Source organism: Patiria miniata, unplaced genomic scaffold (assembly GCF_015706575.1).
Source record: "Patiria miniata isolate m_02_andy unplaced genomic scaffold, ASM1570657v1 HiC_scaffold_25, whole genome shotgun sequence".
Lineage (NCBI taxonomy): Eukaryota > Metazoa > Echinodermata > Asteroidea > Valvatida > Asterinidae > Patiria > Patiria miniata.
Window position 1 is genome coordinate 8,790,685 of NW_024037064.1, and position 13,992 is coordinate 8,804,676.

Sequence of the window (13,992 nt, forward strand, 5' to 3'; positions counted from 1 at the left end):
CTACTCCGTCTGGAGTTGCTCAATCAACAGTTCCAACATCCAGCCTCCGACTCCAATTGTGACGTTTGCGGTCTCAATTTGTATGATGACCCCAGGTGCAACATACAATTTGACCGCAATTGTGGTCACACTTTTGGCACATTTAAAAAACGAATAATCATGAACGTTACATTACGTTTATGAATATTTTCATAAGGATAAATGTAATATTTAAATATTAAAAGTCTGAAAAAAAAACCCCAAATTTGCCAAGGAAAAATATCCAGTTAACCATACGAAAAGCCAATTCGAATACCCTAAGGTGTAAACTTTCCAAAAATCCACTTACACTCAGTGATTTCTGTTGTAGATTAATTGTTAGTAAGTTAATCAGGTTGTTGTTTGGAATGAAGCTTGTTGTTAGGCAACGGACATCATTATTATTATGATCACATAGTCCTGGAAATAGGCTACCTTATTGAAATTACCCAGAGATCTCCTCTTTGGGGGTTCTTTTATTTATGTGGACTATAAGGAAATAATTCTTGAACATGGGCAGTTTTCTCAATGCTGCGCATAAGGCCAAAAAAAAAAGTCTCCGGTTTCTGGTATGGGGCTTGCCCAAAAAGTGGTGCGGCGACGCGGCTTTTTTTTTTTTTACCTGACTTTTTTGCTTCAAATATCGGCTGATGACTGCAAATGGTGCCCGACTAAACTAAGTGCAAATATATGGGAGTCCAGAGAGGCCACATAAAGCTTATTCTTGATCATAACCCCATCTAAAAACACGTTAAAATTGTACAGCAGCAGGATTTCAGTCAAACCAGTGAGTTTGGCGGTTTCGAGACATCATCTTTCATTGAAAAAAAAACTTTTTCATTTTGCCGACGCGCATGGCTACGGCGACGCGCGCGCATACCAGAAACCGGAGACTTTTTTTTTTTGGCCTAAGCCATATTTTTCATTTGCTTGTGTGACGTCACGTAATTACTTCTGGCATCAAGGTCCACCACCGGGTAAACCGTAAGACATACCCATTTCAATAGGTTACCTTTTGGGACAAGAAATACCAACAATTACTTGGTCATTTCCGTTGTAGATTCATTTTCAGTAAGTTAATCAGGCTCCAAAGGTTTGTTGCTAAGGAGGATGCGATTGCTAGGCAACAAACATTTAAACTAATATGATTAAATGATCCTTGGGGTCTTATATTCTATCCAAATTATCCAAATTACACATTGCTTCTTAATGTTAATCCGTTGATCTGAATTCATTTAAAAGTAAGTAATCTTTAACATAGCTCGCGTTCTTAATGTTGTGCATCAGCCGTAATTTTCATCTAATTCTTGCGTGGGTCGCATATCTGCCCCTGGTATCCAGGTCCACCACCAGACTACTGTAAGACTAGCCAATTCGAATACCCCAAGGTGAAACTTTTTTTAGAAATAACCCCAAATACTTTGTCACTCCCATTGTAGATTCGTTTTTAGTAAGTTAAACAGGCACCAAATGGACGTTGCTAAGGAGGATGTGGTTGCTAGGCAACACAAACCTAAACTACATGTAGCATGATGATCAAATGGTCTTTGGGGTCAAATAGACCTATCCTATTCAAATTACTGGGACATCTATTCTAAATGCTCATATTGACATGAACTCCTTTGAAATGGAATTAAATCTCAAACATGGCACGTAATCTTCTCAGTAATGCACATTGGCCATATTTTGTATCTCCTTGTGTGACGTCACATATCTGCTCCTGGTAACCAGGTCCACCACCAGGTGACCATAAGACAAGCCAATTCGAATTCCCCATGGTGTATCCAAGGTGTTTCCCAACATACCCACCAAACACTTGGTCATTCCCGAAAACGTAAAGGACCCCTGGGTCTTGGACTATAACCGCAAGTGTTCTTTTTGCTCGCTTTTTTAAGGGGGGGGGGAGGCCAAAATGGCCGCCATATTGGATTTTGCTAAAATTCTAAGATAACCCTGATGTAAAATTTTGTACACATGATTATCTACCGCGAGTCACATTCTGAGCCAAATTTGGGTTCAATTGGTCGATTGTTGATGAATTTATTTTAAAAATCACACTTTTGATGTTTTTGGAGGAAATGGCGGCCATATTGGATTTTGACCTAAAAATGCGTTTTCGCCGGGTCAAATTTTAATCCACCGTCCAGATTCTGAATCAGCAGGTCTTACTGCATTAAAAAATGTAAAAATATTGTGGGGAGGAAATTGCGTAGGGTTAACTCATTTTGGGGGGTCTGGAGCTCGGACTGATGATGACCTTAATGCAGACAAGACGTGTGCGCGAAAAAAAATTGATTACGCCATCGGATCCGAAGTTACAATAAAAAGACCTTTAAACCTTCAAAAATTGCTAAAAAATCAACGGTGATAGATATAATCAAGATTTGGCTACATATGGCACAATTAAAATAGCTCTTGATCTTTCTGGTAATGACGTCACAATGACGTCATCAAGTATCATATTTCAAGCAATCAAAGTTTTCTAGATTTAATCTTTGAAAATCAATATAAAATCAACTACTACAGATTTGATTTTGTTTTTTACGGCAATCGATACAATACTGCAGGGTCTTCAGTTTTGGTATTAAGTGCAAAATCACGTGACCCTTCCTTCCGGTCAAAACCGGAAATGCCTTATTAATTGAAATTGGCAGAAGATGCGAACTTGCTTTCAACTATGTGAGTGTCTGCCTAGGCAGTACTGAAAAAAATAATTTACAGGTGACGTCATCAAATGTTAAAGGGCCCTCTGGCGGCATGTTGAAAAAGTCAAACATGGATTTAAACATGCATATTTTGAGTTGATGTGTGTGGCAAAGTTTGCGGTAATCCATGGCCCAACATCGTGTGGTTGTTCCTACAACCTCTAGTTTGATATTGTTGTTGGATAACCGGAGATATTGTAAGCCCAGATTTAGAATCGCAATTAACTTTAATTACATTATCCCCACTTATTACCCGTTGACATCTTTAAGATTATTTCAAATTGCTTTGTGGTCCACAGAGACACCCTGTCTCCATTTGTGTGGTCACACTGGGCTCGGTCGTAGACCTGTAAAACCACATCCTAAATTCTTAGTATTTACCGTCCTTGGTTTAATTCACTTACAGTTACACACAATCCATTATGTTCCATTCCTGTATTCAATCAGCCCCTCTCCCCCTCAATCCTCACTTTCCCTTTTCATCTTTTCCACTTTCACTGTCTCTCTCTCTCTGTCAAGCGATTTTAGTCGGTGCTCTCAATAAACACACCTGACCCTATAATCCTTGTCACGAGTTTTATTCCTTCAGTGAAAGTTTCTTCTTCGTCTTCAACTTAATGATTTTGTCCGCTCCGGCTACAGTGTACGCGCTACTAGGAGACATATCATTTTTATACATGTACATTGTACATCTCTCCTGTAACAAAGACTCTAGGACTGGTACACAACAAACTCCTATGAAACAAATACTTGTGTTACAATTGGTGGCAGCGGTGGGATGGAGTATTGGGGGAAGGACGGAGAGGAATCAGTGGGAGGGGTAAGTCGGGTGGATCAGGAAGAAGGGGTGGTTGGGCAGGGGGTACTGTTGAGGTTGGAAGCGGCAGGGAACCAGAGAGTGCAGTCGGAGGGGGGGGGGGGGGGTCACGGTCGCTGTGTGTTGTGGGGTAGGATGGACAGGTGGAATGAATGAAACATGTATACGTACCAGTGGTCAAAGAACAGTTCGCATAAAACATAGTGAAAGGTGACTGGCCCTACTCAAGTTCAGTTTGGGGTAAAATACACACAGGACACTCACTCGATCCCGTGCCCATGGTTACGACACGTGGCCAGAGACCATAGACATGATCCGACTGTGTGAACTAGTGCACTGGTGTGTGAAGCAGGAACACTCACAGTTCAGAGGACGCAGGATACACTTCAGCCAGACGCAGGAAGAGTGATGGGGCGAAGGTGGCTATAAGCTGGAAAAGTTTGAAGAAGGTGGCTGGAAGGACGCAGGAAAAGTGGAGATACGGATGCTAGAAGAGGACATCGGACAGGCAACCGACGAAAACTTGCAGGGGGTACCAGGCAGTTTATACCTGACTTACAATGAAGAGATGGACGAAATGAAGAAAGTTCTAGCCAGGATGACGATGATATTTGGGTCATAGGAGGTTGTGTACCAGTCCTAGAGTCTTGGTTATATGGAGGTATAGAATGATGTGTCTCCTATAGTAGCGGTGTTGGAAGTTGGAAAGCGAGGACTTAGGGGGAGAGGGGCTCATTAAATACAGGAATGGAACATAATGGAGTGTGTGTAACTGTAAGTGAATTAAACCAAGGACAGTAAATACTAGGAATCTAGGATGTGGTTTTACAGGTCTACGACCAAGCCCAGTGAGACCACACAAATGGAGACAGGGTGTCTCTGTGGACCACAAAGTAATTTAAAATAATCTTAAAGATGTCAACGGGTAATAAGTGGGGCTAATGTAATTAAAGTTAATTGCGATTCTAAATCTCATGTTAATTATGAAGAGAGTACCTGGATGCTTGTTATTCATTGCTCGCAGAGGACAATATTTTAAAAGGGGAGGAATGTTACGGAAGCCAGTTCGTGCCAGATTTTAAAAGCGAAAAAATATTTGTATTGCGAAATACCGCAAAACTATGGCGAAATAACGCATTATTTCGCAATAGTATTGCGAAATAATGCAATAGTATTGCGAAATAATGCAATAGTATTGCGAAATAACGCAATAGTATTGCGAAATAACGCAATAGTATTGCAAAATAATGCAATAAATGTATTGCGAAATAACGCAATTCTTATTGAGAAATAACGCAATACTTATTGAGAAATAACGCAATAGGATTGCGAAACAACTCAACAATTTTTGTTAAATGAACCCAATATTTTTGAGAAAAAAATGCATGAGTCCGAATGGTTGAACCTATAGGCCTATACTTCGGCCTACTTATAGGCAAATTCTCACGTCATATTTTCTGACACATACAGTTTTTATGATGTATAAAAACCACCCTGCATGGCGGATCCTGGATATTTTAAGGGGGTTAGAGGAGGACAAGTAATGAATAGAACCAAAGACCGGAAGCAGTGACTAGAGATTGTATAACATGATTATTTCACGAATCTTAGTTAACATTGGGATTTTCTACCCAGATTTACCAGACGGAAGATTATGGTTAATCATCCCAACCATCCCCATAACCCACCACTGCCTAATGACCCCCATAAAACACGTTTTAGCTTTAAGAACAAATGGAGACTTAAAAGAACAATTCTTTTAAAAATTCGTTCAGTTCTTTAACAAGCTTAAAAACACTTTTCTAATTCATATCAGTATACGGCTATAGTGATTCTTGACGCAAGACATCCTTTTATCCGTTAAAATTGAATGGACTGGTTATGTAAGTTTGGGAGGGGATTATTGCGGGGAAAACATTTTAAAGTTTGTAAATCATTATGTAATTATCATTCGTCTAACCCTAAAAGGGCCGGGTTACTTTTACACCATCTCTCAGCCGGGGGGGGGGGGGGAGTCATTATTAGTAAATTAGAATAAATAGCCGACACCAGCGCGGATCCAGGAATTTTCGCAGGGGGGGGGGGGGGGGGTCATGAGCGAAATATTCTGAAAATGTACACAGGTTTTTTTTCTCCGGACACTTGGCCTCCGTAAAATCAAAGCTGCTGCAAGGAATGGACGGAAAATGCGATTAAACGACAATAAATCCCCGCCGTTATTGTTGTCTTCTACGCTTTAGTCAAGTCATTTACATTTACATTAATGCGCATGAATGAAACATATCATTTAATTGAATTAAAATACAATATATGCGATTTGAAATTACTTTGTATAGTTTAGATTCCAAGCGTAGATCGAAACACCTTTCTGGCTTGCTAAGTTATTCCGATGGCTATGGTCCGCAACTATTTTGGATGCTGGGTTTGATACCGGAAATGTTACATTTTCCTCTTTTCTCCAGAACTAGAAGTGAATTAGCTTTATTAACAATACAGGGTGAGTCAAAGAAAACAAAACCCACATGTCTGGACCATTTTAGTGAAGTTAAGCATGTAGCACTTTGTAGGATATGAAAGCCCAATTTATAAGCTTTATTTTAGTACAAGAATCATTCAAATCACTCATGTACGGTACTTTTCAAGTTACGGAATTTCAAACACAGACACCGCTTTGAATGTCCACGGATCACAAAAAAAGGTAAGCGTTCTTTCGGCAAAACGAAAACAATTCAAGTAGAGAACGAATTCTGCTTACCGTGTCAGTACAATGTATGGATAAAAAACATTATCTTCGAGCAAACTTGAATCCTCAATCCTGATTGGTAGCTCCATGGCAACAACAGTGTGATATGAGGCTGTATGGCACGGTCCATATCACACCCTGCGTATTGCGCTATTCCAAGATGCGAGCGACATTCCAGCTGCATGCGCTAAAGCGCTAAAAGGTTCGTGTAAAGCGATGGTCCAATTTTACTGCGCGTCAAGTTTCGTCACCGACACCACGAAGTAACACTCTACCGTGTTAAACCATATTTTTTTCGATTTTCAGTTTTTTGGATTTTTAAACATTATTCATCAAGGCCTAGGCCTACCATTGCACGAAGTTTCAAAGCTTCAAGAGCTTTACTTTAATAATTACGCTAAGTATCCATGGCAACTTTTGCGCAAAAATGACAATTTTTCGTTTTCACGAAGTAACACTCAAGTTCCATTTACCATTGCAATGCATGGCGCGCACTCTGCTCATAAGTGAGCAAAAACGTTTTCACGAATAACACTCTTCTTGTAACAAGTTGTATGAGCGCGCGCGCGCTGACTTGAAGTTGCACTTTTCTCGTGTTGAATACATTCAGTGTTACTTCGTGAAAACGAAAATTTACAGTTTCGCAGCCTTTTCGGTTTCACGAACTAACACTCATCTTTTTTCTCTTATTTCTTGTTTATTTAATACACAAACGGGTGAAAAACAGCAGATTTAATCAATTCAATTCATCAAGTGTCCACAACGAGAAACCCAACTGAAAATATTCAGTCGTTTTGACGCAAAGTGTTGTTTTAGAAGGCGTTAAACTTAAGTTGCCGTTTTCTCCGATTTCTAGATTTTACTGGTATGTAGATGGGTGTTACTTCGTGGTGTCGGTGACGGTTTGCTTGAAGATAAATTCACGCTCGCGCTCGTGGAACACGGAAAATGTAGTGCGTCTGTGTCCCACATACCCATAGATATAGAATAAAAAGTCTGTTTATTCTGGATCTATGCATATACCCATATATGCATACCACTCGACCTTCGGCCTCGTGGTTTGTGAAACACGGAACTAGTGCACATTATTCCCTGTTAGTTCACTCTCGCTCGCAGGATAACTTATAATATACAGTGAGTAATAGCTATACTTAAATATATATATTTACATTTATATATTTACGGTGACCAAAGGGTTAATGACAGCTCACTAAAGTAGTTGGATATGAGCAATCTAATCACAAAGTACTTTATCCATTGGTGAACGAGTTATGATTGTGTTTATTACCCCGCAGGCGCTAAATGGGCCTGGCGGCAAGAACCGAAGGCTTACAAACAATCAGGTCACTTTCTCTCAATTTCTCTAGAATTTGCAGCTTTTTTCTTTTAAAAGGTCACACAAAAAAGCGGGCCTCGCTTTTTGCCGCAATGCCCATGCGCATACGTGCAAAATTTTTGAGTGCAAAAATTGACATGTACACCAACCTCGTCCCCAGTGCTTCCTTTATTTCCAACCGCGTTTCCAATAGTAAGCCCTGGATAGGAAACTTTCTTCCTGTATCCTGATTCGATGCCGCAATTGGCTAGAAATGGATTTTTATCGTGTACTTGGTGCTGTTAATCAAAACGTGCAGTACGTGTTTTCGCGATCATTCGTCCACGCCTTCTCGAAAATACTCGTTTCCTTTCCCAGTTGGCTCATATTAATATGAAATGTGATACTGCATGTTGTTTCGATAAGATCGTAAATGTTTAATGAAATAAATCGTGTTTTCGTAACTCACGCCATGCTCGCGCTGCGACGAATTGACTCTGTTTTTACCCCAGACACCGCATACAAAAACAAGCGCTAATGTAACGCACATGCAGGCACCAGACTATTCCTCATTTGCATACGTGTTCAAAAATCTTGCACATGCAAATGATCCAATACCAGGGTGAGAGAGCAGGTAGTGATGGGCGCGTACTGCTCGACACCATGGAGACGAGGTTGCATGTACACATATCAATTGTGTCTTTCGCCATATTGGGATTCCCGTATCATGAGCGCCACACTGTGTTTCCCAGGAATTTGTCATTTATATCAGACAGCCAATGCCGTTTGTTCAATTATTATTATTGCATGTTCACAACCAAAAATGCATTGGTGACTACTGCAAGCTAATATACAAATATTGAGTGGATCAGCGTGGAATGGGAGGAATATTATCGCAAGGTAAAATTTGGACTTTTCCATTTCACGAGGCGAAGCCACTCAATATTTGTTTTATATAACTGTCTGACATACAGATATCCTTGTCATTTGATATATTGGAACTTTTATTTCAATACAAAATTGGTGAAAAATGTATTTCTCTCTTCAAAACCACCTCTTCACGAAAATGTTTGAACCCAACGCTGTAGCGCTGGCTCTTTGGAACAATACGCGCTACGCGCAACGCTGAACGCGCACACCAGCATGCATTTTGCCCGCAAATACCGCGTCATGGAACAAGCATGATCCTATCCTATCCCAATAGTATTTCCCATTCCCCATGGGCGGATAGTATAAAAATATAACATGGTTTGAGGGTGGACAGTCGATATTCGCTCCCCGAGGTATTGGAAGTTGACAAACTAGTTCCCGAGGCGAAGCCGAGGGAACTAGTTTGTCAACTTCCAATACCGAGGAACATGTACATGTACTATAATTTTAAATATTACGGGATAGTCTTTGTTCTTTAATCATCACAAGTCTTTCTCAAGATCTTGGAAGAGCCCCTCAAATGTTGCTTGGTGTTTAGGCATTATCCTGTTCAGGTCTATGTTTACTTTCATGCCTTTAACTTTTCCCTCGAGATCTTCAACAATAATATTTCTTGATGAATATCATTATCTTTTAAATGTAGGTAACTTGAATAAAATCCTAGTAGTTGTTGAAAAAAGACAAACAATATGATTTATAAAATCCACCGTTTTTGTAAAGACTTCAAAAGGGCTTTTTTGAATATGTTTAATTTTTTCAACTGAGGTTTTATCGCCTAATTGTGATGTTTAAAGACAATTGTGACGACGATTCTTGAAATCGCATTTTTGGACGGAAGCAGTTTTAGGGTCATTGTGTTTAAATGGTGATATTTTTTGAACGGATTGAGCAATTTCAATATTTTTTTTCATCTAGAAGTATGGCTTATGAAATTGGCTTTCCAATCATTATTATTTTGGTGCTACATATATTTACAAATATGAAATATAATTTTTGGGGTTTGGGAACCGATCATAATATTTTTGGCTATTCCTGGCTCGGAAAAATAAAACCTTTCGCGAGAATGGTGTATGTCCCGTTTTCATAACATTGGTATCAAAATGACGGCAAGACATCTGCGGAAAAACTCCTGAAGGCCCGGCAAGATCAACAAAATGTGTTGCGACGGTAACAGAGAAAATATACAGGGGCAGATTCCCCCTCGCTCGTTTTAGTGTTAATGAGGAAATTGGTGGTTGTGCGGGGGGAAAAACACTTGTGCTTACCTTTTTTGTTGCCAGTATTTCCACTGTCTCGTTTAAATCCAGTCGTATAACTGTAGCCTACATATAGGAAACAAGCGTAAAACTCAAGTGAATTCCATCGGATAAAACTGACAGACATTACTTCAATAATGTGACTTGTCAGCACACCAAACCCACCTAACTTTAAGACCAACAAGGCATTAACAAACAAACGTGGTGCAGCAGCTGCTGCACGGGCACGTTACTATAGACGCTATAACCATGGTGACCGGTCGATGCATACTCATTTGTTGGGTTGCTATTTATAGTAAAATTATCTTTGTGTACCGATCCGACTTCTTGTGACATCGATGGATTTTTCACCCGATGAGGACAACACGCGACATCCACCGCCCAGACCATAAAAAAGCCTGGTCTTCAATTTTTAATAGGTATATCATCTATAGACCGGCGCCTTTGAATGGATTCCATGCGTTATAAATCGTCACCGACACCACGGTACGGAGTAACACTCTACCGTGTAAAACCATATTTTTTTCGATTCCTAGTTTTTTGGATTTTTAAACATTATTCATCAAGGGCCTACCATTACACAAAGTTCAAAGCTTCAAGAGCTTTACTTTAGTAATTACGCTAAGTATCCATGGCAACTTTTGCGCAAAAGTGACAATTTTCGTTTTCACGAAGTAACACTCAAGTTCCATTTACCATTGCAATGCACGGCGCGCACTCTGCTCATAAGTGAGCAAAACCGTTTTCACGAAGTAACACTCCTCTTGTATAATAAGTTGTATGAGCGCGCGCGTGCTCACCTGAAGTTGCACTTTCCTCGTGTTGAATACATTGAAGAGTGTAACTTCATGAAAACGAAAATGTACAGTTTCGCAGCTTTTTCGGTTTCACGAACTAACACTCATCTCTTATTTCTTGTTTATTTAATACACAAACGGGTGAAAAACAGCAGATTTTATAAATTCAATTCATCAAGTGTCCACAACGAGAAACCCGACTGAAAATACTCTGTCGTTTTGACGCCAAGTGTTGTTTTAGAAGGCGTTCAACTTTAGTTGCCGTTTTCTCCGATTGCTAGTTTTTACTGGTATGTAGATGGGTGTTACTTCGTGGTGTCGGTGACGAAATACTGAATTATTATTATTATTATTATTATTATTATTATTACTTATTATTATTATTATTATTATTATTATACCGACATGGCAATTGTGCTCTCATACTTTCTGCTTTTAATAAAGCTTAATCAGCATAATAGACTCCGCATAAAAAAAACCAACACATAAATTGCCAGAAACAAAACATTACAAGTTTGATAAAATATTTGGAAAAAAAAATTACGTCCGATCTGTATAATGATATAGTCTATGAAATACCGTTGTTATTGTGCATTAAAGACCTGATAAAATATTTCAGGTGGGCTGAGGGAACCCCGATATAGTCAAAATCGTCATGTTTTGTTTGATTTTATTTTCATGTTTAACTTATGATTGTTATGAACAGCACGTTGTCTTCACAACTGTACAGCGCCGATGAGCAATCAACCCGCAAAGTAATTATCCATAATGGGAGATGCTTGTGTTGACCTTCGATCTGGAGTTGGCATTTGCCATTCATTTTACTTGTTCTTAAGATAATAGCAATAACCAGGGCCAAGTCTAACAATATTTACCCGTTACCAAGGTAACCTAAGTAAGCGTAAAACACCTGACAATAATGCGGTGCATGCTTATTGGCAATTTATACCAAACGCTTCAATGCGCTGCACAATTATTAGCCTACCCCTGTTCATCAGGCCACGAGACCAGTTTTTGCAGCAGCTGGAGTTCAGCAAATTCTGGTCTCTACCTGCAAAAGACAGGTACCCATTTTATGCTCCGCAATGGGTGGAGAGAGACAATTACATGCACAACTGAAACTGTCTTACCCAACAACACAAGCAGTAACAATTGGACCACAGCGCTCCGGCTGATAATATACAAAACCATGCGGTACGGATAGTGGGTCAAAAACAATACAAAACAAAAACAGCGCACCCCCCCCCCCCCCAAAAAAAACCCAAAAACTAAAACACATGGTCGGCCTAAAAGGTAAAATGCGATGAACGCCTCATACATTATACAAACTAAACGCACTCACTTTTCCCCATCCTTTTTTTTTGTTTTTTGTTCACTCAAACGAGCCGACATGGCGACGTTACCTTGGTAATTGATGCTATTTACGGCCTACCCTGGGAACTGGTATAGACGAGGTAATTAGCTCTGCCTGCATGTACGATACTGCAGGTTTTCCCAGGATACCATTTCAGGTTTCCTCCGCATAATACATGTCTCAGATCTATATCCACTGTCAATTGCCTATATCTACAGAATACCTCGCTAGCTTGGTGAAGTTTTAAAGTTCGTATTGTTTGCAGGTTGGAAAAAGTTATTAGTGGAACTTGTTAATGCACAGGTAAATAAATAACATAAATCTTAACTAAATCGGCCAGGGGGCGACTTGATATCAATCTGACCAGACAGAAATTGTCTTCATTGTATTTGTCCGATCCCCTAAAATGTCCGAATTGTTCATTATCCCTCAGGCACATTAGCTACATGAAAACCGGAAGTGGGAAAATCCACAATTTGGTGCGAACTTTGCTGTGATGATCAGTGCGCCCTAGTGACGTATGTTTGAGAAGGATTCAGGTCTTGAATTCGCTCGTACCCCCGCCCTGCAAACAGGACGCTGGGATACTCTGATGAGCTTCACAGAATCTTGTGAAGGAAGTGGCCTATGACCTATGTATAAAGCATCTGGCTGCAGCTGTTCAAGACCGCAGTTAGACAATGTGCGCAAATGCTATCCGAAAACTTCCAATAGAAATGCGCACATTCCATACCGGATGTGATTTCTGTTTCATTGCGGGCCATATGGACACAATTTTGGGCGTCGCATGATGCAATCCGACCGTTCGTGATTCGAAACGGAGCCTGAGCGAGTGACGGCAATTGTAAATTTACAACACAAATAAGTTTTACAGAATTTCCTACATTATTACGCTTTTCAACGAGAAAAAAAAACATCTCTAAACTGGAATAACAGAGTAATGAATCAGTCTTAACGGCCGTTTCAAAACCTTGCAGAGTCATGACCTTGATGACGCGCAGGTCACTGGTCACGCAAAATCCAACCAATCAGAGCGTGAAATCATCAGAGTATCCCAGCGTCCTGTTTGCAGGGCGGGGGTACGAGCGAAGGTCTTGAAATGCATATTCTTGTATAGAATCCGTACGATCGACGGTTATGCACTAAATTTTATAGAATTTTTTAATAAAGGATTAACATATTCGAGGTAAAACCTGTCCATTAACAAAGCCGCTTTCTATTCAACTTAGCTGGTACTTCAAACACAAAAAGCATGCTCTGGCATTCATGACAATAAAAGCCACATCGTTGGAGGCTGCATATTAGGCCTACGCAATAACCAGCCAATAATTCTGTAGGCAATTAATCATTTAGATGAAATACGTTAATGTTCTATAGTTGCGCATATACCTTTCTTAGAATTTCATCAAAATTACGGGTTCCTTTGGACTTGCAGTAACTAATTTATCTCTAAATAGTACAATGCCTGTACTGCCTCATTTGAGCGGGAGACGGATGACTTCAGTAATATTTTATTGACACGTTGTCATTTTGGCTTTTCCTTTCGCGTATAAATGGCCGAGGCTAACGATGCCTAATGCATGATCTGCATTAATCATAATGCGACAACAAAGGAGCCCAACAATACACGTAATTTACAAAGCTGCTAAATATTTTCCTTTCAACAACGGCATTTTTTTAAATTTTTTTTTTAGGTCTAGCCCTTTCGCGTAGCAGCCATCTTCGAGGGGGCAATGACTTTGTTTTGCATATACACGAGTGAACCTTTTGCATACAATGTTACTGAATCATAGTAGCAAAAGATGCCCTATGAGATGGTCGTAATAGGCATATACTCTTTCTGGGATCTTCACAATGGTGATATTACTTTTTTTAATTGGTGTCTACCAGCTCAAAGTTCTTTAAGCAGCTATTAGTTACATTGTTCGACAAGTCATGTAACACTAAAATTTTCGATCGACAAAAAGTAATACAATTTTAAAGCGTTTTTTTTTTGATGAACATATAAAAAAGGGTATTAAAAGTTACAGAATGACAGGATGTTAAAAATTCACGGT